The sequence below is a fragment of the Chiloscyllium punctatum genome, chromosome 12, assembly GCF_047496795.1.
Source record: "Chiloscyllium punctatum isolate Juve2018m chromosome 12, sChiPun1.3, whole genome shotgun sequence".
Lineage (NCBI taxonomy): Eukaryota > Metazoa > Chordata > Chondrichthyes > Orectolobiformes > Hemiscylliidae > Chiloscyllium > Chiloscyllium punctatum.
Window position 1 is genome coordinate 48664838 of NC_092750.1, and position 26175 is coordinate 48691012.

The following is a 26175-nucleotide window of genomic DNA, read 5'->3' on the forward strand; positions in this document are numbered from 1 at the left end:
ATTGCCCATTGTTAGTTTCTTTGCAAAGAGAACTGTAATTACATGCTTGGCAACCTCTGTGTATATCTTTCTATCTGCAGACTTTGAAAATGAAAGTGGACGATCTAGGGATAAGTCATGTAAGCATTCAAGAAAGACCTTCCCTTATGCCATTGTCAGGGGCCACCAAATGATTATCATATACTCCTTAATGTAAAAAGTACACTTCTGGTATACACAAATTCCTATACCAGACCCAATAGACACTTCCAGAATAAAGACTACTGTTTAGTGATTACTAAGGTGAACGCTAATTTTAATCATTCTGGCACATAATCCAGCTGAACATGAATATAATCAAATCATACAACTTTAAGCTTAGAACTGAACATCAGAACTGAACAGTGTTGAAAAATCATTTTTAAAAATATCATTAACATAGAAGAAGGAGGTCATGATGTGGTGGCGCTGGTGTTGACAAAGTCAGAAGTCACACAACACCAGATTATAGTCCAATAGGTTTATTTGAAATCACAAGCTTTCAGAGCATTGTTCCTTCATAGGGCGGCATGGTGGCTCAGTGGTTAGCACTGCTGTCTCACTGTGTCAGGGACCCGAGTTTGATTCTCGCCTCGGTCAACTGTCTGTGTGGAGTTAGCACATTCTCCCCGTGTCTGCATGGGTTTCCTCCAGGTGCTCCAGTTTCCTTCCACAATCCAAAGATATGCAGGTTGGATGTATTGGCCATGCTAAATTGCCCATAGTGTTCAGGGATGTGTAGGTTAGGTGCATTAGTCAGGGGTAAATGTAGAGTAATAGTGTTGGGGAATGAGTCTTGGTAGGTTACTTTTCAGAGGGTCGGTGTTGACTTGCTGGCCTGAAGAGCCTATTTCCACACTGTTGGGATTCTATGAAATTCTAGGTGAAGTGGGAGATGCAGAAGGAGGAGCAATGCAATCTATTGAAAGGGGTAAAAACAATGACTGCAGATGCTGGAAACCAAATTCTGGATTAGTGGTGCTGGAAGAGCACAGCAGTTCAGGCAGCATCCAAGTAGCTTCGAAATCGACGTTTCGGGCAAAAGCCCTTCATCAGGAATAAAAAGGCCAGAGCAAGAGACAAAGGAAGTGCTAATGGTACTACAGGAGAGTAATATAGATGCAAAACAGGTGATCATGGTAGGCATGAATAGCAGAAACTAATTTAGCTTTGCAAATAAGATATTGTGGAGGGGAAAGGGCTTTAATCAAAATGGAATGTAGACATCATGTTCTGGAACTGTTGAACTCAGTATTGAATTCTGATGGTTTAAAATGCCTAAATGACAAAAAGAGATGCAGCTCCTTTAACTTGTGTTGGACTTGACCAGAGCATTGCAAGTGGTCTAGATCAGCAATATCAGCATGAGAGTACAATAGTATGGCAAATGACTGGAAGGTTTGTGTCATTCTTACAGAGTGGAGGAGTTCTGCAAAGCATTCACCCAGGCTCTGTTTGGTCTTGTCAATGTACAGGAGACCACATTGTGAACTGTGAATGGAACAGACTGGATGAAAAGACAATTCATATAGATGATATTAGTAGAAAGTAAGAACTGCAGTTGCTGGAGATCAGAGTCGAGAGTTTAGTGAGAATGGACCTTTTGGGCATAAGCCCTTCCTGAAAGGCGATTCTCCTGCTCCTCGGATGCTGCCTGACCTGTTGTGCTTTTCCAGCACCAAGCTCTTGACTGTTAGATGCTGTTACCTTGTTTGATCAACCAAACAAATCAATAGTTTGCAAGATCTTACACCAAAATGGCCAATGTTTTCTGAGTGGAGAAAAGCACTGCTCCATGATAGCCCCGTCTCTGTGGCAAACTCCGAATAGCTACAATGTTAATTTTTTAAAATCCTGAGCAAATAAGTGTGGCAGCCCTACTATTAGTGTGTTTGAAAGAATACTATACATTACATTATAGCCGAGGTCTCACCGAAAAGCAGGAAAGCCTGACTGGAGAAATTTTTAAAAGATTAATAAAAACACTTTGAGCCCCAGATTAATTTTACTTTGCTCAGCATCAGAGCTTGTGGAGAAGGAAACTCTTGACCAGTACGTGCTAATATTTCTACCCAAATCCGAAGTGTTTGGATAACTGAAAGACAATCTCATCAGAGATAGGATTGTCTTAGGCTTAAGAAATCTTGGCATGAGAGTACATCTACAGAGAGAAGTTGACTCTCAAGAAAACTACCCATGTGTGTAGAAGGTCTGTGATGGTTAATCATCAGCTAGAGTGTATTAATGGGAGAATAAATGAGATTTTTCACATACTGAGTGACATTGTAAGCCAAATAAGAATATCAGATTATGTAAAAGGGATACATAATTGCAGAGAAGTCAGCAAAATGATAAGGCCTGCCACTGCTTGGAGATCGTCTAGGCTTGCCTTCATGTTTCTCTGTTCCCTGCTCCATGACTCTACGGGCCAGGAGCAGGTTGGGTCAGGCACCACACTGTGTAATTGGATCCCTGTTAAACCTAACAATTTGTGGTGGATGTCATCAAACAGAATTTTGCCTGCAGTTTTAACACCGGTCTATTTTGTGGACTAGGTGTAACTTTAGGACAAACTAGAAGTACTCTCATTGCTGGTTTTGGTCTGGTTTTGTATTCTTGGAATTCTCCCAATGACTTGGCTTTCCTAGGGACTGTCTGCCTATTTCCAACCCTTTCCCTGGTTGTGGGCTAGCCATCTTACCACAATACACTCATTTGTGGAGAATGCCCATCAATCATCTGTGATCCCAATACTTACGTAGCAAAGGGTAGAACTCCCCTTAGACTTTTTATATACCATAAGTTGGTTATTGCAACCAAGAATGACCACTTTTGTGGGAGAGGGGAGACCTCAGAGGATCCCATCCTTTAATCGGTTGGGTTGTGCAATTTGGTCTCCTGTTTATCTGTGCAACAACACTGACACAAAGCAAAACTACTCATGCACAAATATAATGAGATGATATGAATCAAATCCATCGTTGCTTCATGGAGTTTCCTCAGACATACCACCTGAAAATGATACAAGGCTAGTTTTTGCAAATAACATTGTTCAATATCTGACTTCTTGGTCCCCTTTGAACGTATCAATAGGAAGTTGGAATTTTTGTAATTTCCCATTGCTGCTCTCCTCCCCACTCCGTAATAACACTTTATCATCATCCTGCACCACCCCCCTCCCCCTTTTCCTTCTGGTGCAGAGGGAGGCCATAAATTTTGTATTTTGGAGGGTTCTCTGGTTCTCTGGTCTGTACCTTAACAAGTTTGAGGTGCAGTTATTTGAAAAACAGAGGGCTTTATTGCAGGGTGGAATAGTGAAAATTAATGACCAGGGCCACCTTTAGTCGGGAGATATGAAACAAAAGGTTTAAGAGGTTAAGTTGTAAGCTTCCCTGGGGTCTTTAGCAGAGGTTAGCACTGCTGCCTCATAGCACCAGGGACCCGGGTTCGATTTCAGCATTGGGCGACTGTCTGTGTGGAATTTGCACATTCTTCTCATGTCTGCGTGGGTTTCCTCCGATTGCTCTGGTTTCCTCCCACAATTCAAAGATATGCAGATTAGGTGTTCAGGGATGTGTAGGTTAGGTGCATTAGTCGGGGTAAATGTAGAGTAATAGGGCAGGGGAATGGGTCTGGGTGGGTTACTCTTCAGAGGGCTGGTGTGGACTTGTTGGGTCGAAGGGCCTGTTTCCACAATGTAGGGATTCTGTGATTCTATGGTTCTTTATTGATTATCACAGTATTTGTTTTGTGAACTCAGACACCTATGGACAAGGGTCTCCAAAAACACAGGGAGGCAGGATTTTGGATACCAACATGAAGGTGCTGGTGGAATCCGTTGTCCTATCAAGTTACAAAAGTGATAAGTGAGATTAATGGGCGGCACGGTGGCACAGTGGTTAGCACTGCTGCCTCACAGCGTCAGAGACCCAGGTTCAATTCCTGCCTCAGGTGACTGACTGTGTGGAGTTTGCACATTCTCCCCGTGTCTGCATGAGTTTCCTCCGGGTGCTCCGGTTTCCTCCTACAGTCCAAAAACGTGCAGGTTAGGTGAATTGACCATGCTAAATTGCCCGTAGTGTTAGGTGAAGGGGTAAATGTAGGGGAATGTGTCTTGGTGGGTTGCGCTTCAGTGGGTCAGTGTGGACTTGTTGGGCCGAAGGGCCTGTTTGCACACTGTAAGTAATCTAAAAACCTAATCAGGTGAAGAAATGACGTGAGGCCAATACGATGGCTGGAGCTGACCTAAAACGATAGCTGGAGCTAAAATAGGACCAGGTATGGGAATCCACAGTTATTTTGCCAGGGTAGTCACACACAGGGGTTAACGTTGGAGGAGGGGTTTCTTGACTGTCGACAGTCTCTCTCTGTCTCAATTAAATTCTCTAGGACGTGTTTCCTTTCACCTTGAGTATCTTCAGCCCCTGCTGAAGTCCCTGCTGCTTACCCGAGGCCAAATCCAGTGTTGTATACCTTTCCTGGAAGAAAGCAGATAATGTTTTGAGTCCAATGACTCTACATTTCTGAGTCCAAAGAGCATCCCACCCAGATCCTCCCCTCCCAACCTATTCCTATAACCCTGTATCCTTACATATCCCATGGATAATACATCTGGCCTGCACATCCTTAGACATTATGAGCATTTTAGCATGGCTAATCCTCCCAACCTTTGGATCGTGGGAGCACCTGGAGGAAACCCACACAGAGACAGGGAGAATGTGTAAACTCCATGCAGTCAACTGAGGTGGAATTAAACCCAGTTCCCTGGTGCTCTGTGACAGCAGTGCTAACCACAAAGCCACTATGCTGCCCCTTTATTCCCATATTCCATTTGGTTGGCCAAATCTTTGTCCTGTTTGCCCAGCAGCCTCCTAGTTATGCTGGCTTCAAGTCCCAGGTGCTTCAGATGTATCATAACATCTCTGAAGATTTAGAAACTATCTCAGCAGCACTTTGAGAGGTCTACGAGTAAAGATAGAGATTCCTAATGGTAAGGGAGGAAACACTTCACAATAAAAGTATTAAAGACAAGGTTGGGAAGGATAGAAGGGGAAAGGATTATTGGGCCTGCAAAATGCATGTTGCTGCCATTGCAAATAAACTCCATGAGGCCTGGGTGCAATGGATAGTGTCAGGACCAGAAAATTAATTAGTATGAAGGCTGCAGTACTAGTAAACTTGTGAGTTTATTAAAGGGTATTGTTGTGGGGAAAAACACCAGTCTCAGAGTCAGGATCGGGGTTCAATGACAGAGTTTATTGCACAAGGAAATACTGGAGCACCGGGGAGAGAAAGACATCTTCAGCACATTGGTCAGCTGCAAGTCTTCTCTCGACCCACAGCACGTGTCAAGACATGTTTATATACCTTGTGATACAATAGGTCAGTGATGAAGTTATTATGTCTTTGTAGCATAGTTTGCTTCCTGATGAAGGGCTTTTGCCCGAAATGTCGATTTCGCTGCTCGTTGGATGCTGCCTGAACTGCTGTGCTCTTCCAGCACCACTAGTCCAGTTATGGCAATCATTGCAGAATCGTTGCTAGTTTCGATACAGTCTTTGTCAGTTCCAGCGCAGCCTTTGTTGTGGGTATTGGTGGTCACTGTCAGTTTCAATGTCTCCATTGTTGTAGTAATGGGTGCTAATCGTTCTTTCTGAGAAGGAAGATTACTGCAGCCCTGGCTATTAGCATTTCATATTGAGTCTGTATCAAGCTGTTAGCATTTCTGTAAGAGGTGTTGGCTGGACCCAGACACTTCGGCAGGCAGTGTTCATTACTCATGTGCATTCTCTCCCCCACCCGCCTTAAACTAATCAACTGGGTTATGAGTGCATTGCACTGGCATTTTGGTGGCCCCAGGCAGTGTCTGTATCTGCTCTGCTGTTTCTCTCCATATTGTGATCCGGCAGCCATCTTGTGGGTCAAGTTGGCCAACTGATGGCTCAGTGGCCATCTTGTGTGTTCATGCTCCTAGTGTCACCCTGCACCGTGCCATCTCCCTCTTCAGTATAAAAAGGCAAATTTAAAGTACTTAAAGGAAGAATCTAGCAAAAGAAGAAAGTTTGAAGAATATTAAGAATTCTAGAAGATTGATACACATGGCTTAAATTTTGATTTCGGTGGGAAGAGGCCAAGCCAAAGAAGTTTATTTTTGAAAGATTGCAAAGGAATATGCATTGTGGTTTGGCTCATGAAAGGTGGGTAAACATAATTTTTTCCTGAAGATGTGGGAAACCTTGGCTTCAGAAGGTGGGAAAGCCCAGTAAAGAATATAGAGATACAGTCTTGCTATTTAATATAACTTAAAGTTTGAACAAATACAAGTTTGCTCATTAACTGAATTTAAATCCTTTTGGAAGAATTATACAGTGGATTATTATAATGCAGAATTTAAGAGTGTGCAGACAAAGAAAATACTGTAGCATTGCTATTACGCAGAGTTTGAAAAATAAAGAAACTATAAGGTAACAGATTAAAGTAGCATTGATTACATGCAAGAATATGAAAAGACAGGTTATAAACATCTTTACAGCCTAAAAATAACTAACCATAATATGGAGGTATGGGAGATCATTTTATTAATGAATTTTATAGGTTAATAGAAAACTGTGCATGTGGAGCTTTGAAATGAGAGGCTTTGTGGAGCCTTGAAAGGCTGGTCCTGGCATTAATCAACTCGAGGCCTCCCCACTACTCTTGGACCCACTCCAATTTGCCTACTGGACCAACAGATCCACGCCACATCACTTGCCCTTCACTCATCCCTGGAACACCTTGACACTAAGAACAGCTACATAAAAATACTACTCATTGAATACAGTTCAGCATTCAACACTATTATCCCCTCGAGTCTGATTACTAAACTTAGTGATCTCAGACTAAGCCCCACTCTCTGCAACTGGATCCTCAATTTTCTGGCCCACAGGCCACAATCAGTGTAGATTGGGGAGAATATTTCATCCTCACTAACACTCAACATTGGAGCCCCCCAGGGATGCATACTCAGCCCCCTATTGTACTCACTGTATACCCATGACTGCATCACTAAATACCAGACTAATGCCATTTACAAGTTCCCTGATGACACCACCACAGTCGGTCAAATCTCAGATAGCAATGAAACAGACTGCAGACAGGAGGTAGAAGACCTGGAAAATTGGTGCACTGAGAGCAACCTACCTCTCAATAGCGGCAAAACCAAGGAACTCATTATTGACTTTCGACGGGATGTTACTCATGCCCCCTACACATTAACAGCACAGAGGTGGAATGAGTGAAGTGTGTCAAGTTCCTAGGAGTGGTCATCAACAACAAGCTTTCTTGGACTCTTCATGTGGACACACTGGTTACAAAGGCCCAACAATGTCTCTTCTTCCTCAGGCAGCTGAGGACATTTGGCATGATGGTGAATACCCTTGCCAATCTTTATAAGTGCACCATCGAGAGCATTTTGTCTGGATGCATCACAACCTGGTATGGCAACTGTACCATTCAAGATCAGAGATGGTTACAGAGAGTGGTGAACTTGGCCTGGACAATCACAAAGACCAACCCCCGCATCTATAGAATCCATTCACCTGACCTGCTGTCAAGGAAAGGCCGCCAGCATTCTCAAAGATCCATCCCACCCTGGCAATGTTTTTCTACAACCTCCACCATCGGGGAGAAGGTACAGAAGCCTGAACACCTGCACCAGCTGGTCTTGAAACAGTTTCTACCCTACTGTTGTTAGAATACTGAATGGACTCACAAAGTCCTAACATTCGCCCGTACCTATGTTTTTATTTTTGCTGCTGTTTACCTATTATTTACTTATCTATGCTGCTTAACTCTGTGATCTGCCTGTATTTCTCACAAGACAAAGCTTTTCACTGTGCCTCGGCACACATGACAATAAATTCAATTCAATTCAATTCAGAATTCATAGGAATACAGAAATGTTGTTGGAATTCTAATGAACATTTATCAGATATTCTTAAAGTCCAAGGAAGATTTAACTATGGGAAAAATCTTTTCAAATTGTACAGGTGTGATGATGCTGTCACTTTAAAAGATTGTTTCATCCTGCCTTTTGATTTGAAGAGACGTTGTAAGGCAGAGCTACTGTACTGGAAACTGGTGCGGCATTGGGTGTTTTTTTTTAAAAGTTGCAGTGATGGAAGGGGCCTGATTGTGGCCAGCTCTCAAAGAACAGTCTTTCTAGTTTTATTTTCAGCTTTAGCAAGAAAAGCTGTTTGGAGTCTCACAAAAGTTGGAGCTTCAGTGAGTGTTCCTTGGTTGAATTTATTTTGTGATGTTACTTCCTCCTGCATTGGAGAACTGCATGTAAGAATCTGTGTCTGAATTTGCCTTTTTTGCCAAGAGGTGTGTTTATGGAATGTTTTTGTATTGGAACGGTTAATTAGTAATTGGTGCTGTGTCGATTGTTCGGTTAAGTTTTCCAATAATTAAGTTATTCTGACTTCCTTTCTCTTTTGTTTCTATTTTAACTACAGTGTTAAATAAATTATGTTTTGCTTCATGTCAAGTCACTTGATCATTTGCATCTCATCGGGAACATAGCACTCCACATCTACGTTCAAAATAAGAAAAAGTGAGGATCCGGGCTACCTTCTTAAAATATTTTGGTTGGGGGGGGATCTGGTCTGGTCCATAACAAGGAAAAAAAACCCAAAAAGGCTCATAAAAAGATCCTGAGAGGAGATGAACAACGTTAGGTCTGGAGAACTACCGAACATGTTCATTTGATAAAGTATAGACCTTAAAAGGCACATGATAAGTGAACACAAAGAGTGAGCCATAAAGCAGATTCTAAGACTTAGTGCTAGTGCACTGGAGCAACAAAATCTCACAGCAATTCCAAGCCATGACAGAAGAATGCAACGGCTGTTACATTATAGTTCAGCTCCAGAGATGTGCAGGATTAGGGCACAGTCTTATAGCAACAAAAAAAGCCGAATATTTCCTCATACAAATGTTAATGCAATTAATCCACCAGACCTTTCAAAATAAAGGGTACAGTATGTGAATTTGATGATATTCCACAACTGGAAAAGATTTCCATAGAATTCTCAGGGGAGATTGGTGATCCAAACAATTTAAGTTTCATAGAAAAAGTTTTGTCAATGCGCATCCCATTAAGTTTAAGCTTGATAAATTTTAGAGTCAATGCCCTATCAGGCCAATACTATTACTGAAGTAGGAAATGGGAGTTGTGTCAAGTCAGGGGGGGTGAGGATGCTGGATCTGAAGTGTCCATGGAGAGTGGATGGTGGTGTCAAGATGAAGTCAGGCATCAGGTTGGGATGAGTTGGTTGGGTATTATTGGTGGCTCAGGGAGTTGTAGTCAGCAGGATCAGTGGTGAATTGATGGGTCAGTCAGTTTCATGGCTAACTAGTAGTTACAGCAGATTTGATTCTGCTTACTTTTCCTGGCTAACTATTCCATAAGTAAGTCAGAACCTACCAAAGTCTCAGAATCTAACTCAGAATTGGGGTTTGCTGGAAAGTTCCAAACAATCGGTAATTGCACATCAGAACTCTCAGCTTCTTTGGTGATTCTGTGGAATAATTTGAGTTGGGACTTCTGCATGGTTCCAATGTATGACGTTAGTCTATGCTGCCATAGTGACTATCTTCCCATTGCAAGACCTGGTCCAATATTTGCTCTTGATGTACAATACCAGTTGTTATTCTTTATATTCAATGTTAATGGTTCAAATTTGGTAAATTTCTATATTCCAGCATACCATTACTTTTAAAATATCCATCAGTAGTGAGACAAATGAAAACATGGGCAGAGATACTGTTCTATATATGTAAAGAATCTTGCAGATCTAAAATTCTTTCCCACTGCACTAAGGTAAAGAAAAATAATCATATAATTGCACTATAAGAACACTTAAAATAAACAGGATAGGTAGTAGCTAGTTGCTTATTTTTAACACTGACAAATCTAATGAAATCCATATGTAGAGTGCAACTATACTGCAAATAGACCGACATTATATTAAATCAAGATTATCATGGCTAGCAACAGTAACAAAATATTTCAAGTCATCTGTACATTGTTTTAGCTTTGCTTACAGAGTGGTACAATTTAATTAGGCTATAAATAATGGTAAAAAAGATAACCAGGGTCAGGCCCCAATTAGATTCCAGTCGGGCTAAAGTACTTATAGTTCAAGTTTGGTTTTAAAAAGTCTTTAGTTTTGAAAATACTTCTAGGATAAGCAGTGCTAAAATTTTATAAAGGTGAGAGTACATAATATTTAATGCCAAGACGGTTGACTCCGACAGGGTTTGATTAGTTAAATTTCAACTAGCCACCTTATCAAATATAGTGATAAGAAATCAAACAACTGTGTACTTTTATAAATACATGTGATGTTGTCTCTAGATCTGAACTTATACACAGTAACTATTGTCAGTTTCAAACAGTTGTGGTTCCTACTATGGTTAAGTATTATTGCCATTTTTAGTGTAACATAGAACATAGAAAAGTACAGCATAGAACACGGTCTTTGGCCCACGATGTTGTGCCGAGGTTTAATCCTAATGTAAAATATAATAACTTAACTTACGCACCCCTCACCTCACTGCTATCCATGTGCATGTCCATCAGTCACTTAAATGTCCCTAATGACTCTGCTTCCATCACCACCGCTGGCAACATATTCCATGCATTCACAGTTGAAAAATTGAACTTAAATAACTTCACGTTCTGGCCCTCTTTATATTATCAAGATGTTATTAATAAAGAATCTTATATTTGCAATGTGTTTTGACATGCATTTAAGGCATCTTGTAGAAATGGTTTGCGTCTGTTCTGCAATGATGTGGAGATGCTGGTGTTGGACAGGGGTGGACAAAGTTAAAAATCAGGAAGAAGGGCTCATGCCCGAAGCGTCGATTCTCCTGCTCCTTGGATGCTGCCTGACCTGCTGCGCTTTTCCAGCAACACATTCCAAAGATGTGCAGGTCAGGTGAATTGGCCATGCTAAATTGCCCGTAGTGTTAGGTAAGGGGTAGATGTAGGGGTATGGGTGGGTTGCGCTTCGGCGGGGCGGTGTGGACTTGTTGGGCCGAAGGGCCTGTTTCCACACTGTAAGTAATCTAATCTAATCAAATTTTCAGCAAAGTGAAAAATCACACAACATCTGGTTATAGTCCAGCAGGTTTACTTGGTAGCAACCTGATGAACAAGCAGCGTTCTGCAAGCTTGTACTTCCAAATAACCTGGTGTTGTGTGATTTTTAACTCTTTTCTGCAAAATTAACTTGATCTTCACTGTTGAGGTTGTACTGTAGTAAAAGCTACTCTATAATTTGATACTTTTAAAGCTTCATTATTTCATGGGTATGGGTCTCACTGTGTAGGCCAGCATTCAGTGTCCATCTCTAATAGCCCTTGAGAATCATGGAATTTTTACAGCACAGAAGGAAGTCATTTGGCTCATCAAGTCTGCATTGGCGGTCCAATTGAGTAACACACTTGTAGCCATTCTTTCATCTTCACCTCATGATCCTGCATATTCTTCCTTTTTTGGTTAACTGTCAGTTCTCCTTTCAATACATTGAACCTACCAACAACAGACTCTCATGCAATGCATTCCACACCTTATGCACCTTGTGGGAAAATGTGAAATTCTCAATTTTCGTCATTCGTAATAGCACCATTAGTGTGCCTACGTTACACGAAGGCAGTTCATCATTTGCAGCCAGCAAAAAGGTGGTATTCAATTTATGTCAAACACTAGGAGCAATTATTTGAACCGTTTTTTGGCAGAACAAAAAATGCATAATATTTAAACAATGAGGAATTGTAAAGCTCTGAGATGCAAGGAGATGCAGAGAAGAGGAATTTCAGGGGATATGAGTGTCCTCGTGCATGATTTGCAAGGAGTTAACATGCAGGTACAGTAAGTAATTAGGAAAACAAATGGAATGTTGAATTGAATACGGAGGTGGGGAGTAGATGCCCAAGAGATATAGAGCATTGGTGAGACCCCATCTGGAAGAACTATGTGTAGTATTGATGTCCTTATTTAAGGAAGAATATAAATGTATTGGAAGCAATTCAGAGAAGGCTTATTCATATGAGGAGTGGTTTGACAGACTAGACTTTGTCTGCTGGAGTATTCGCTGAATGCTAACAAGCAACTCAGTTGAAACATATAAGATCCTGAGGGATCTTGATAGGTTGCAAGTGAATATTTAAACTTGTGACCTAGGAGGCACTATTTAAAAATAAGAGGTCATTCATTTCAGTTAGAGATGAGGAATTATTTCTTCTCACAGTGGGTGATGCATTTTTGGAACTGTCTTCTCAAAAGGGATTGGAGGCAAAGCTTTTCAATATTTTTAAGGCAGAGGTAGGCGGATTTTTGATAAGCAAGGGGTGAGAGGTTTCTCGGGTACATAGAATTGTGGAGTAATCAGATCAGCCATGCTCTTGTCGAATTGTAGAGGATGCTTGAGAAGCCAAGCCACTATATCTGCTCTGAATTTGTATGTTTGTTTGTATGTATGTAACAAGTCACTGTGGGCAAAAGCTTTTTCACATATCACGTTTACTGTCTTTACTAATTACTTTAAATCTCTTCTCTCTCATTCATGATCCTTTCACAAGTGGGAGCAGCCTCTCACTATCTACTCTGTACAGATTACTTATGAATTTGAATATCTCTACCAAGTCTCCTCTCAGTCATTTATTTTATCTGAGGAAAACAAGTCTAGCTTCTCCAATCAATCTACATAACTGAAGTTCCTCATCTCTGGACTCATTCTTGTGGTTTTTGTTTCCACACTCTAAAGAGGTTTCACATCCTTCTTAAATAACTGCTTCTAGAAAGGGACTAAGTTAGTAAATTCCAAAAGAACTGTGGATGCCATAAACCAGAAATTGCTGCAAATGATCAGTCGGTCTGGCAGCATCTGTGGAGAGAAATCACAGTTGACACCTCCACTCCAGTGACCCTTTCTCAGAACTGAGTTCTGTTTCTGAGACTAACTTAATGTTTGACATAAATTAAATACCGCCTTCTTGCTTGTTTTGGCCAAGGAAATTATAATGAGGAATTCCTGTGGAGATATCCTGGGGCTGAGATGATTGGTTTCTAATAACCACAAGCATCTTCCTATAAGCAAGATATGACTCCAGCCACTGGAGCTTTATCCCACTCATTGCCATTGATGCTATTTTTGCCAGGCAGTCACCCTTGTTGTGATATGATGCATAAATCATTAAGAAGCTGTAAATTCAACCACTGTCAACCAACAAGAATTGATATCCCATGATTTGATGACAGTCTGAAGAAGCAGTAATAGATATCAGCTGGACTTATTAGCAATCTAGTAAACTATATTTGTCTATAGTCCTACCTTCAAATGAAGAACCATTGTTTCACCAGTTCTGGTATGTGACTGGTATGTTTATACCTGGAGGAAGAATGCCAGGACCCTCTGGAGTTCAGCTTTTTTGTCCACATTTGCACCAGCACCATGGGGTCATGGCTGATGGAACCCAAACTGGGCAATAGTTACCAAGTTATTGTTGAGCGCTTGATAGCAGTATAAATTATATCTTCCATTGCTTCGCTGATCATTGAGAATAGACTGACAGTGTAGTGCCTCGCTTTTTTTTATGGACGGGACATATCAAAATAATGTTTTACTATGTTGACTGGATCAAAGTTGTAGATGAATTGGAACAGATTGGTTGTTGTGAAGTCTTCTTCTCCTGTCCATTGTTCAATTAACCACCAATATTCATGAATGGATGTACAGAGGTTTGAATATGCTCCACGGGTTGTGGCATTGCTTAACTCTGTCTATTGAATACTGCTTATACTGCTTGGCATGTCGGTAGTCATGTTATTAGCTGCACCTGCATGATACTTATTATCAGGTATAACTGGTGTTTTTTTCATATCTGCACAGCTCAGTGAATTAGCATTGATCCCCAGCTTTTTATTCTGTAAGATGTAGGAATTGCATCAAACATTTGTTGCCTATACTTAATTGTCTTTGAATTGAATGGCAATTGCAGAAGATTTAACCACATAGCTGTAGGTGTGACATTACATTTAGACTGGACCATGTATGAACAGCTGATTTCTTTCTCTAAAAGTGAATCAGCTGAGCTTTTGCAACAATTGATAGTTTCATGGGACTGGACCTTACAAATGCCCACTGGATGGATTGTGGCAGGGGGTACAAAGCATACAGCGTATGAAGCCCACCATCTACCATCAGGTGACCTGCATGATATGCTGATTTTGATGCCCTTCTGCCTCCATATTTAAAGAAATATAAAGAATTAATTGAGCTCATTGAAAGCTCAATTGGTCCCAATATCACTGTGCCCACACCATCATGTTGTTGGTGTGTGTAATGGGGGGGAGGGGGGAATCATTTCAAGTTTTGTAAAGACAGTCTGTTTAAAGAGATGGAAAGGAAGATGGGTCTCTGCATATGAAAATGGTGCTCCTTCAGCCATGCTTGGAATGGTACACTTGGGGAAATGCTGGGCCATGGGGTAGCAGCTTGTGGTTGAGTACAATTCTGCTACTGTTGATGGCTGACAGTGCCTCATAGAGGTAAAGATTGAGTTAGTAGATCATGCCTCTTCGCAATTTGCTAACGTCATCTACACAATGGAGGGCATCCTCAATGCAATGACAGGACTTCATTTCCAAAATGGTTAATAATTGGTCACTCCTATCATTGCTATCATGGATAGACACATCTATGAGAGGTAGATTGGTGAGGAAGAGGTCAAGCAAGTTTATCTTCAGTCTTATTGGTTCCCTCACTATGTGCTGTAAACCCAATCTGGCAGCTATGTCCTTTGGGACTTGAATAGTTTGTTCTGTAATGATGCTACTGAGATGCTCATGATGATGGATTTTGAAGTAACCCATCCTGAGTAGATTTTGTGTGTTCTTGCCACCCTCAGTGCTTCTTCCAAGTGTGGAGGAGTACAAATTCATCAGCCGCTGAATGAGGGAAGATGAGCAATTGTGGTAGATAATCATCAGCAGGATGTTGCCTTGCTCATGTTTGAACTGAAGGATATGATTTCACAAGGTCCAGAGTCAATATTGCACATCCTCAGTGCAACTCTCTCCTGCATGCATACCACTGTGCTGCCACAGCTTGTCAGTGGGATAAGGTACACCTAGAATTGGTAATGGTGGTATCTGAAAAGCATGGTTTTATGAGTATGGCTATGTCAGGCTGGTGTGTGGGATAGCTCTCCCATCACAAGCATTCAGATGTTTTTAAGGAGGATTTTGTGGGGTTGATGACACTGTGTTTATGTGTGTATTGTTGTCATTCCCATTGCCTAGATCAATGCCAGGGAGCAACTCCTACATCATTCTTCTTTTGACACTTTGTTTGCAGTAGTTTGATACAACCACATGACTTGCTGGGCCATTTCCAAGAGCGTTTAAGAGGCATCTGTATTGCTATGAATCTGGTGTAACATTTAGGTCAGAACAAATAAAGGTGGCAGATTTCCTTTCCTAAAGAACATTAAGAATCAGTTGGGCTTTTACAACAATAGTTCAAGAGTCACCATTACTTAGACAAGCTTTCTAAAAACTAAATTCCAGATTCATTTATTAAGTTTAACTTCCACCAGCTGCCATAGTAACATTACCACCAAGCCACAATGTTGCCACGAAGTGGGGGTGTTGCCTTTATACCATATGTTTACATTTTAGGACTTATTTCTCTGGGGGAGTCTCAGCACATATCTAATATAGATGTCAACGAGCAAAATACTGTGGATGCTTAGAAATCTGAAATAAAAACTAATGAAACATCATAGACCTAAGACGTTCTCTCTCAACACATGTGCCATCTCATCAGTTGAGTGTTTTTGGTGACAACTGCTGTTTTTGTTTCTAATACAGATATAACTGATTAGCACTCACATGAAATAGTCCAGTAATCCCAGATTCAGTGCTGCATAAGCACTGTGTTCCTGAATAATGAAATCAAAAAAATGATGGAGATTTGTTCTCAGATTTTAACTGCATACTTGATGCAATCTCCATGAGTAGCTTGCCCAGATGAGGAGATATAAGTTGACTGCTGACTACAGCAGTAGAAGTTGCTGGGAAGGTAATGGTTAGGTGGGAGTGGGGCAGGGATGGGTGATGGTGTGGTGAGGTTGAAGCAGAGACCTTGGCTACACCAAAAATATTTTGCAAATAATATAACTTCCCAGTCAAAGAAACTAGTGAGAACACACTCTACTTCTTTCTGACAAATTAATAGGGTCCAAGGAGAGATAATGGTTCCAAATGTTTTAGGGTTTGATCTTAAACTACCATCATATCTCCTCCTGCAGACCCCCACTCAATCACTACTAATCTAACAATGGTACCAATATCAGTGAAGACCAGGTACAAACTGTCCTTATTGCTAAATCAGGACACTAATGCTCATTTAGATTTGGAAAGAAACACACATATGCATATTCCTGTTTGCCGCCCTGTTTTTCAAATTCATTAAGGTCTTACCAAGCTGTGGTAGCTTATAGGTGATAAATATCCCATGCCACTAATAACAAAGAATGGGAAATAATGCTGTTATTCTTAGCAAAGTATTTAACTCAGATGGTAATTTATTTTATGGCTACAGTGTGCATTGGTATAGTTCATAGGGAATGATCATGCCTGAATGTCCTTGGTTTCCTTTCTTCTTCCACACTAAACTGAGTAGCACCATGTGTCCAAAATATTTTCCTAACTTCCATCCCACTGTCATAAACATCTTGAGCCAACAGTTTTCATTCTAACAATATGCATTTCATAAAAGAAACCAACGGGGTAATTTTATTTTTGAACTGCACCATGAACATTGCTTACTCTCACTTTCACTGGGTGTTAATAGTGAAGCTATTGAGAATTCACAATAAAATTCTCACCATTGCTTTAAAATGAAATTAATCAAATCGTTAAAAAATATTCTGTGAGCCTCTTCAGATTAAAAATAATCAATTATTCTTTTGTATAAAGCAGAGTGGCCATTATGGATAAATATATTTGCATTGGAAATGCTGATCTGTTCTGGATTTTAAATGGATCAAAGAAGTTTACGTATTGGTTGCAATCGATTTCAATCTTCTTATGATTAAGTGCAGATGGGTGAATCATTAGCCCACTTCTTAACCACCTTGGCCAGTCAAAACAAATGTTTTAATTCAATTTTAGTACACAGATCTATCATACTTCAATTAAAAACTGCTGGAGTAGATTCCTCATAACTAACCCACCACTGGTCAGGATTCCCATTCTGTGTCCAACCCTTTGTTAACTCAAGAAAGCCACGATAAATAGATACCTTTTAAAAGTAGGTTCATTTGAGTTCAGGAAATAATGTATCTGCAAGGAGGAAGGACCCATTTTTAAATTAACCTTGGGATACTCAGCAGGTCTGGCAGCATTTGTGAAGAGAAAACTGAGTTAACGTTTTGAGTCCAGTGGCCCTTCTTCAGAACTCAGACTTGGAACTCAGTCACTGGACTCAAAATGTTAACACTGCTTTCTCTTCACAGGTGCCTCCTAGCCTGCTGAGTTTCTCCAAAAAAATCTAGTTTTGCTTGTTTCAGATCTCCAGCACCAGCAGTTCTTTGATTTGTTTAAATTAACCTTCTTGTGACCAATTGAGAGGTGGGGTGAATAAAGACGGCAAGGCAGCACTTGTATCTTTTCTAAACGATTGAGGAACCTCATCTGAGGTCTGGATGTAGCAAATCTTCCGCAGCAGTGGGACAGTAATGAGGAATTTTCCCCAGCATGGGACAGTGAGGGGGGGGGGGGGGGGGGGGGGGTGCTATCCTAATGCAGGTCCACACTCTAGTCACTGGGTCACCATAAGCTGTGTTGCCATCACTCAGAACTGGAAAAATTCAACTCCATGTTGCTTTTGCTCAAGGACACGCTATAAATTATGAGGAAGTGGTGAACAGTCACTGGCCTTTGAACCACTAGCAATGACATTGTGGGCAGGTGAGGAGCAATCATTTCTCCAAGCTGTGCAGCCACCTATCTACTCCAAGGTCCATGCAGCGGCAGGAGAAATTAGAGAGTGCAGAGAAGAAGAGGACATTCCATTGATAGTGTATTAAAACAGAACAAATGGCAAATGCTAAATTGCAAAAAGTATAATTATAATCACCAAGCAATGGCTAATTAATTGCTCCAAACGAACGTGGCTTCTAATTTAGTTTGATCTGTCCCTCTATTTCAAAATGTTCTTGACATACAATGTGAACTTCTTCTGGAGAAGCCTGCCAGGTGTCCCCTTTGTAAACTGAAAAGTCAAGTTCCCCTAGACTCCTGTCTCAGACATCAGAGAGTGTGACTCAGCTTTGTGGTTTCCCTTTGTATTGTTTCCAGAACTTGAAAGTATCTCTGGGAATCGGCACTTGCTGCAGAATCCAACATGTGCTCTGAGCTGCATTTAAAGTTTGATAACTTCTCTGATTTACATTTTACTACTTTGATCGTGTAGTTTACCATTCTATTGGCTCGCTGTTCTGCAAGGCTACTACATCTTTTGTGTCAAATCTAAGACACTTGCATCTTTCACAGCTTTTAACTTAGCTAGTTCAATATTTGTGCACATTTTGCCTTCTTACTCTCACCACTTTATGCTTCCATTTATTCTTATTTAGCCTACTTAAATATTTTGCTATTTCTGAACTGCGTCTTCCTATTTCGCTGCATCTCCAACTTTGGTTTCATCACATAACAATTTGATAATTTTCCATTGAGGTTCTGAATCCAAATCATTCATGTAAATTCACACCAGCAAGGATGCCAACACCAAGCCCTGAGGCACCACACTAATGCTTTTCCCTCATTCTGATGACATAACTGCTCTAATCGATGCTTATTGTTTGAACCAATGCAGCCACTCCTTATCCATTCCAATGATTTGCACTAAATCTCCACCACATTTAGATTAATTAAAAGGCTTTCATGCAGATCTTTATTATTGGAATGACAAGTACACCACATCATACGGCCAACCACAATTCCTTCAAATTGTCATTTTCTCAAAGCAGCTAACAAAGCATCTTTGCTTTCTGAATTAATTTTCATTAAATTGTTACTGTATGCATATTTCTCATTCATTCAAAGGACATGAGCATCACTAGCTAGATCAGCATTTATTGCCCATCCCTAATTGCCCAGTTGAGAGTCAACCACATTGCTGCAGGTCTGAAGTCACATGTAGGCCAGACCAGGTAAGGATGGCAGATTTCCTTCCCTAAAGACATGAGTGAACCAGATGGGTTTCTCCTGACAATTGACCATGGCTTCATGGTGATCATCGCACTCTTATTTTCAGATTATTATTGAATTCAAATTCCACCTTCTGCAATGACAGGATTAGAACCTGGGTCTGCAGAACATTGCCTAGGTTTCTGGATTAATGAATTATTCTAAATAATTCTAGTGATAATACCACTAGGTCATTGCCACCTCCTACAGGACCTTACGCTGTTCTAGATTACAGATTCCATTAATTTAAATGGAAAGGAAACTCAGGATATGGGACAAAACCTTTTAGGAGGGTGGGTAGGTCAATGAGATTAATTGGGTGGAAGGAAGAAATTGAAATTCCTAATAGGGAGTTTAAATGTTGCTGTTGCTATTGCACTGTCGGAAGTTTTCAGGTTTGCTCAGGTGAGCTATGTAAGAGGTGACAGCTCAGGGTGAAGCAGTTCATGAAAATTCACACTTAAATGCAGATTACCTTATTGTAGTTAAATGCTAACATTGCTAGGAATGAAGGTTGACCAGGTTCACTAGCATGTTCAAGACTGACTTCAGCAATCCTGACCAATACAGACAAGCAGAGGGTTATAAGCCTTTGGAATTCCCTTCTTCAAAAGGGCATCATATTAGCGGTTTTCCATTCATTGGAACCCTCTCAAAGTCTCGGGAGTTTTTGGATATCTCAATGAATGCCTCCAATATCTCTCCACCCCTATTCTTTAAAGCCAGGCTATCAAGTCCTAGTGACTTGCTTGAAATTAGTCTTATTAATTTGCCAAATGAGGAGGAACCTCAATTATCCGAAAGGACACCGGCGGTGAGTATTTCATTTGGTTAATCATATTCCAGATAGTCAAATGTCAGATAACATAGTTTAGCCAAACATCAGGACCTTGCAATCTTGTGGGATAATCTGATATTTGGATAATCAAATGGTGGATAATCGAGATTCCTCTGTACTTATTCTCTCATGATAGAGATTGTTACAAGATCTTTCCTCCCAATAGCAACTTGCTTATCTGATATCTTTGGGATATTTGTAGTGTTCCACTATAAAGACCCATACAAAAATTGGTTTAAATTATCATCTATTTCCTTCTTTCCTGCTATCAATTCACCAGTTGGATCCTTCATGGGTTCCACACTTACTTTAGCTACTCTCTGGTTCACTCATGTCCTTTAGGGAAGGAAATCTGCCATCCTTACCTGGTCTGACAACCACCTGGTAAAGAAGCAGCGCTTCAAAAGCTAGTGTTTCTAAATAACCCTGTTGGACTATAACCTGGTGTTGTGTGATTTTTAACTTTGTCCACCCCAGTCCACACCAGCTCCTCCAAATCACTTTCTTTCTATATGCCTACAGAAATAAATGTGGTTAATTTTTACTTTTCTTGCCAGTTTACCTTCATAATTAACTTTTGTTCACTTTATTAGTTTTTTAGTCATCTGCTGCTAGTTTCTAAAAGGAAAAATCCCAGTTCTCTGACCGACCACAAGTTTTTGTCACTTTGTATGCCTTAGTCAATGCTCCCCAAAAAACCTGTTGGACCATAACCTGGTGCTGTGTGACTTTTAACTTAGTTTCTCATTGTATTCTCTCTTTGACTGCCTTTGTGATTCATCCTTCTTGTCAAATCCTCTTTGACTGGAATAAATTTTTGCTGAGCATTATGAAATATCTGTTTAATATCTACATTGATCATGCACTGACTTATCCCTTAGTCTATTTTCCCAGACTGCTTTAGATATCACTTTCTTCATAACTCTGTAATTGCCTTTATTTCTGGTCTGGGAGCTGCAAACATTAAACATCCACTGAGGCAAATTATTCCCTGAACATCTCTGAAAGGTTTTTTTTCTAGGGGGGATATTGTTTTTGTTTCCGACCTCAGTCAGGTCTCCTCTGAGCAGCCCTAAAAGTCTGAATCTCTGAGTTTCCAGAACTAAAATCAATCCTTAATTATCCTGAACTGAAAAGAAGCAACTGGTCTTCAAAGCTGTAGTAAACTACCATACTATAAACAATTCTCCATTAACACGCCAAAATGATCTATAGCCACTTGCTTCCTGAGCAATGCTGGATTTTGTCACAGTTCTGGAAGGCCTCTCTGACCTTGTTACTTTTAAAGAAAACCCTTCATAAAACTAAACAATGCCCATATGCAACTTCTTAAAAAAATTTTATCTCTAAAACTGGTACCAGTCTGTAAACATACATATACAAATTATGTATTATCATCACAATCTATTCCTTAACCTAAATTGCCAGTTCATTTTTGCTAGCTTTGTTTTCATGCCCTCACCTTGTCCTTACTTACGTTTAGGCTATAAGACCATAAGAAATAAGCACAGCTGTATACTGTTTGGCCCCTTGAACTTGCTCCACCATTCAATAAGGTCGTGGCTGATCCAACATTTCTCATGTCCACTTCCCTGCATTTTTCCCGTGACCCTTGCTTACATTCCTGATCAAGTATCTACATTAGCCTTTAAAGTACACGTTTCCTGCTCCCACATCTCTCTGTGGCAAGGAATTCCAAAGACTCGCAAACCTTCGCTGGGAAAAATTCCTCCTCATCTCAGTCTTAAGTGGGCGCCCCTTAATTTTGAGACTATGTCCTCTGATCCTAGACTCTCTCATGAGGGGAACCATCTTCTCAGCAGTTATCTTGTCAAGTTCCTTAAAAATATATTATGTTTCAACGAAATCACTTCTCATTCTGCTAAATTCCAGTGAGTAGAGTCCAAACCTGTTTAGCCTTTACTCTTAAGACAATCCCTCCATACCACGGACCATTCTAGTGAATCCTTTTCCATTGAAATATTATCTTTCCTTAAACAAGGGCACCAAAACTGCTCCCAGTACTCCAGATGTGATCTCACCAGTGCCTTATACAGTTGCAGTAAGACTTCCCTACCCATATTCTCCAATCCATTGAAAGAAGGGCCAATGCTCCATTAGCCTTCCTGATTCGCATGTATTAACTTTCATGCAGAAATATCTCCAAGTCCCTTTTGTGTTGCAGCTTTTTACAGTTTTTCTCCATTTAAGTATTACTCTGTTCTTTTGTTCTCCCTTCCAAAATGAACAATCTCGCATTTTCTCACATTTCGGTTTATTTTCCCATGTTTTGCTCACTTATTTAGTCTATCAATATCTCTCTGTAAACTGTATCCAGCTCACAACCTGTGTTTCCACCTGTTTTTGAGTCATCTGCAAATTTGGCTACAGTACATATGTTAAAATATTAAGTTTAGGCCCACTCATCTCTCCATCAAACTGTATTTAAAATTCAGTTATATCATGATCACTACTACAAAGGGCCACCTTAACCATGAGCTCATTAATCCTATCCCTTTGGTCAATGCAAGATCAAGTACAGCCTGCTATCTGGATGGGGCTAGGATATGTTGTTGTAAAAATCTAAATTGAAAACATTCTATGAATTCCTCCTGCATTGCCCATCAGATTTTCCAAGGTAAAAACAATGACTGCAGATGCTGAAAACCAAATACTGGATTAGTGGTGCTGGAAGAGCACAGCAGTTCAGGCAGCAGCTGCTCATTGGATGCTGCCTGAACTGCTGTGCTCTTCCAGCACCACTAATCCAGCATCAGATTTTCCAGTCCATATATTGATAAAAAGTACCATGTTAATCCTCTGACAATCTCCCATCACATTTTCTTTAACATTCTGGCTCACCATTTAGTTGCTGTTAGGTGGCCAACTGCACAGCTCAATGTTAGGATATCTATATTCAACAGTTCCTTGAAAATTTGCCCTTGCATTCTGTCCAGGGTTGGCTTGTGAGCGATGTGGGGTACTCCCAGAAAGCAAAAATAATGACATCCGTGGAAAATCCTCATGCTCATGCTGAACGGATCGACAATTTGTTTCTATTAATTTAGCAGCTGTGGGCTTCACTGACAGACCAACATTTATTGGTCACCCCTGATTGCTCTGAAGAAAGTAATGGTGAAATGCCTTTCTGAACCACTGCAGTCCATTAGAGAGGCCCTAGCTGCTCTTAGGGAGGGACTTAAAGGAGGTTGATCGCGTGATGGTGGAGAAATGGTGATACATTTCCAAGTCAGGATGGTAAGTTACTAGGAGGGGACCTTGCAGATCGTGGTGTTCCCATTTATCTGCTGTGTTATCCTTTCAGATGATGGTAGCATTGAGTTTGGAAGGTGCCGTCTAAGGAGGTTTACCTAATTTCTACAGCACATCCTTTAGATAGTACACACTATTACTCCTGTGGGATAAAAGTGAAAGGAATGAATGTTTGTGGATGTAGTATCAATTAAGTAGGCTACTATGTCCTGCATGGTGTTAAGCCTCTTGACTTTCAGGCTATATAGTGGCTCAGTGGTTAACTTGGCTGCCTCATAGTACCAGGGTCCCAGGTTTGCTCCCAGCCTTGGATAACTGTCTGTGCAGAGTTTGCACGTTCACCTGGTGCCTGTGTGGGTTTCCTATGGGTGCTCCAGTTTCCTTCTACAATCCAAAGATGTTGGTGGATTGGCCATGCTAAATTGCTCATAGTATCCAGGGATGTGGATTAACCATGGGAAATTCAGCATAACAGGGATGGGGTGCTTCTGAGTGGGATTCTCTTTGAATGGTTATTGTGGACTTGATGAGCCTACTTCCACACTGTCAGGATTCAATGGCTGTTATTAGAGATGCATATATAGGCAATAGTTAGATTTTCTCTTTTTGGAGATTACCATTACAGGATAACTATTTGGCATGAATGTTACTTTCCACCAGTCCAAACCTGGTTACTTTCCAAGTCTTACTGTTGGACAAGAACTGTTTTAGTATCTGAGTCGTAAATGATGCTGAATATTGTGTAATCATCAGCGAACACCCTTTGTTCTGATGTTATGATGGAGGATAGGTCACTGGTGAAGCGGCTGAAGACAGTTGGACCTATTACACTACCCTGAGGAATTCCTGCAGAAGTATACTTGGGCTAAGGTGGGTGGCTTCCAACCATCACAACCATGTTCCTTTGTGCTTGACTTGACTCAAATATATTGAGAATATTCCCTTGATACACTTTGACTCCAGTTTTGCTGGACTCCTTAATGTTACACTTGGTCAGACGCAACCTTGATGTCAAGAGCAATCACTTTCACCTCACCTCTGCTGCTTAACTCTTCCTTAATCTTACTTGCAATGTAGGCTGAAGCTAGGTAGATTAGTAGAACAAAGCTGAGTATCAATAAGCATTTTCATTCCTTAGTAAGTGCCACATTATAGCATTGTCAACAACACCTTCCATTAGTATGCAGTGCCTTCAATCATTTCTTGATATAATCTGGAGTGAATCAAATTAGTTGAAGAATCTGTGATGCTTTCCTCCATTCTTCTTTGAGTGAGGGCCGATCTCCTGACTTGATGATAATGGTAGAGGGCAGAATATGCTGGGTCATGAGGTTACTGATTGTGGTTGAATACAATTCTTGCTACCAATGCCACACAGCACCTCAGGAATGCTCAGTTTCGAGTTACTAGGTTTTTTCAAAGTCTGGATTACAAGACATATGGCCAGGTTTGCAGATGACACAAAAATAGGTGGGACGGCAAAAGCTGGGATGACATAACATCTGCAGAGGAATATAGAAAGATTAAGTGAGCTGACAAAATTTTGGCAGATGGAGGAAAATGTGAGGCAATGCATTCAGCCATTCAGGGTGGACACAGGCTGAATGGACTACTTCTGCTTCTGTGTTATAGTCTTACCATCTTCTCTTATAAGCACAATATATATTTATGGGTGGCATGGTGGCTCAGTGGTTAGCACTGCTGCCTCACAGCACCAGGAACCTGAGTTCAATCCCAGCCTCGGGTGACTGTGTGGTGTTTGCACATTGTCCCTGTGTCTGCGTGGGTTTCTTCTGGGTGCTCTGGTTTCCTCCCACAATCCAAAGATGTGCAGGTCGGGTGAATGGGCCATGCTAAATTGTCCATAGTGTTAGGTGCATCATTCAGAGGGAATGGGTCTGAGTGGGTTACTCTTTGGAGGGTTGGAGGGTTGGTGTGGACTTATCGGGCTGAAGGGCCTGTTTCCACACTGTAGGGAATCTAATAAATCAAATATGGGGGCAGTTAGCCATTAAAGTGTTCTTTAACAAGTGTTATCAAAGAGCTAATGGAAATGAATCAAGCTTCAAATATTATATGTGCCTGATATTTCTGTGAGGTATTTACCTCAAAGGCACATTTGTGTTTGTGATCTCGTCTCACACAAGCCTTTGGTGTAAAACTTTCAGAAATGCAGTTTCTGAGTTGTGGTGAAAGGTCGGTGACCTGACTGCATGTGACATGCTGAGTGCAGTAGCTCCTTTTACACATAGCAGCAGAAAACTTTCAGTAGCCAATGCAGCGGATCATTTGTCCTCATGTAACCCTGCATCCTGTCTCTCTTCAGACATCCACGGCTGCTGAATTCTGCAGTTTGGGCAGTCATTGTCACTCAGAATGATCTCTTGTTGCCATGTCTCAAAGAAAGTACATTCCTTCAGTCCTGGGCATGCTGCAGCAATGCTTCAAGGGCATTGATGTAAGAATATTGGGACATAGAAAGTCTTGTTGGGCTTCAGAACTTTCTGCCTGACCATACACCAAACCTGGCATTTTACCCACACCTGGATATGTCATTAGCTGAGAGGAATGCAATCATACTGAGCACTGAGTGGTAGGACCTCCTGCTTTTCTATCCATCTCCACACTCGTCTCAGAGAAACAAGATTCTACCACTAGTTATCCTAATGGCCTGTGTCCACCCTGTCACCAGATTTAAGTATGGTCACTGTACTTGGTCTGTCTCCTGGAGCATAATGCC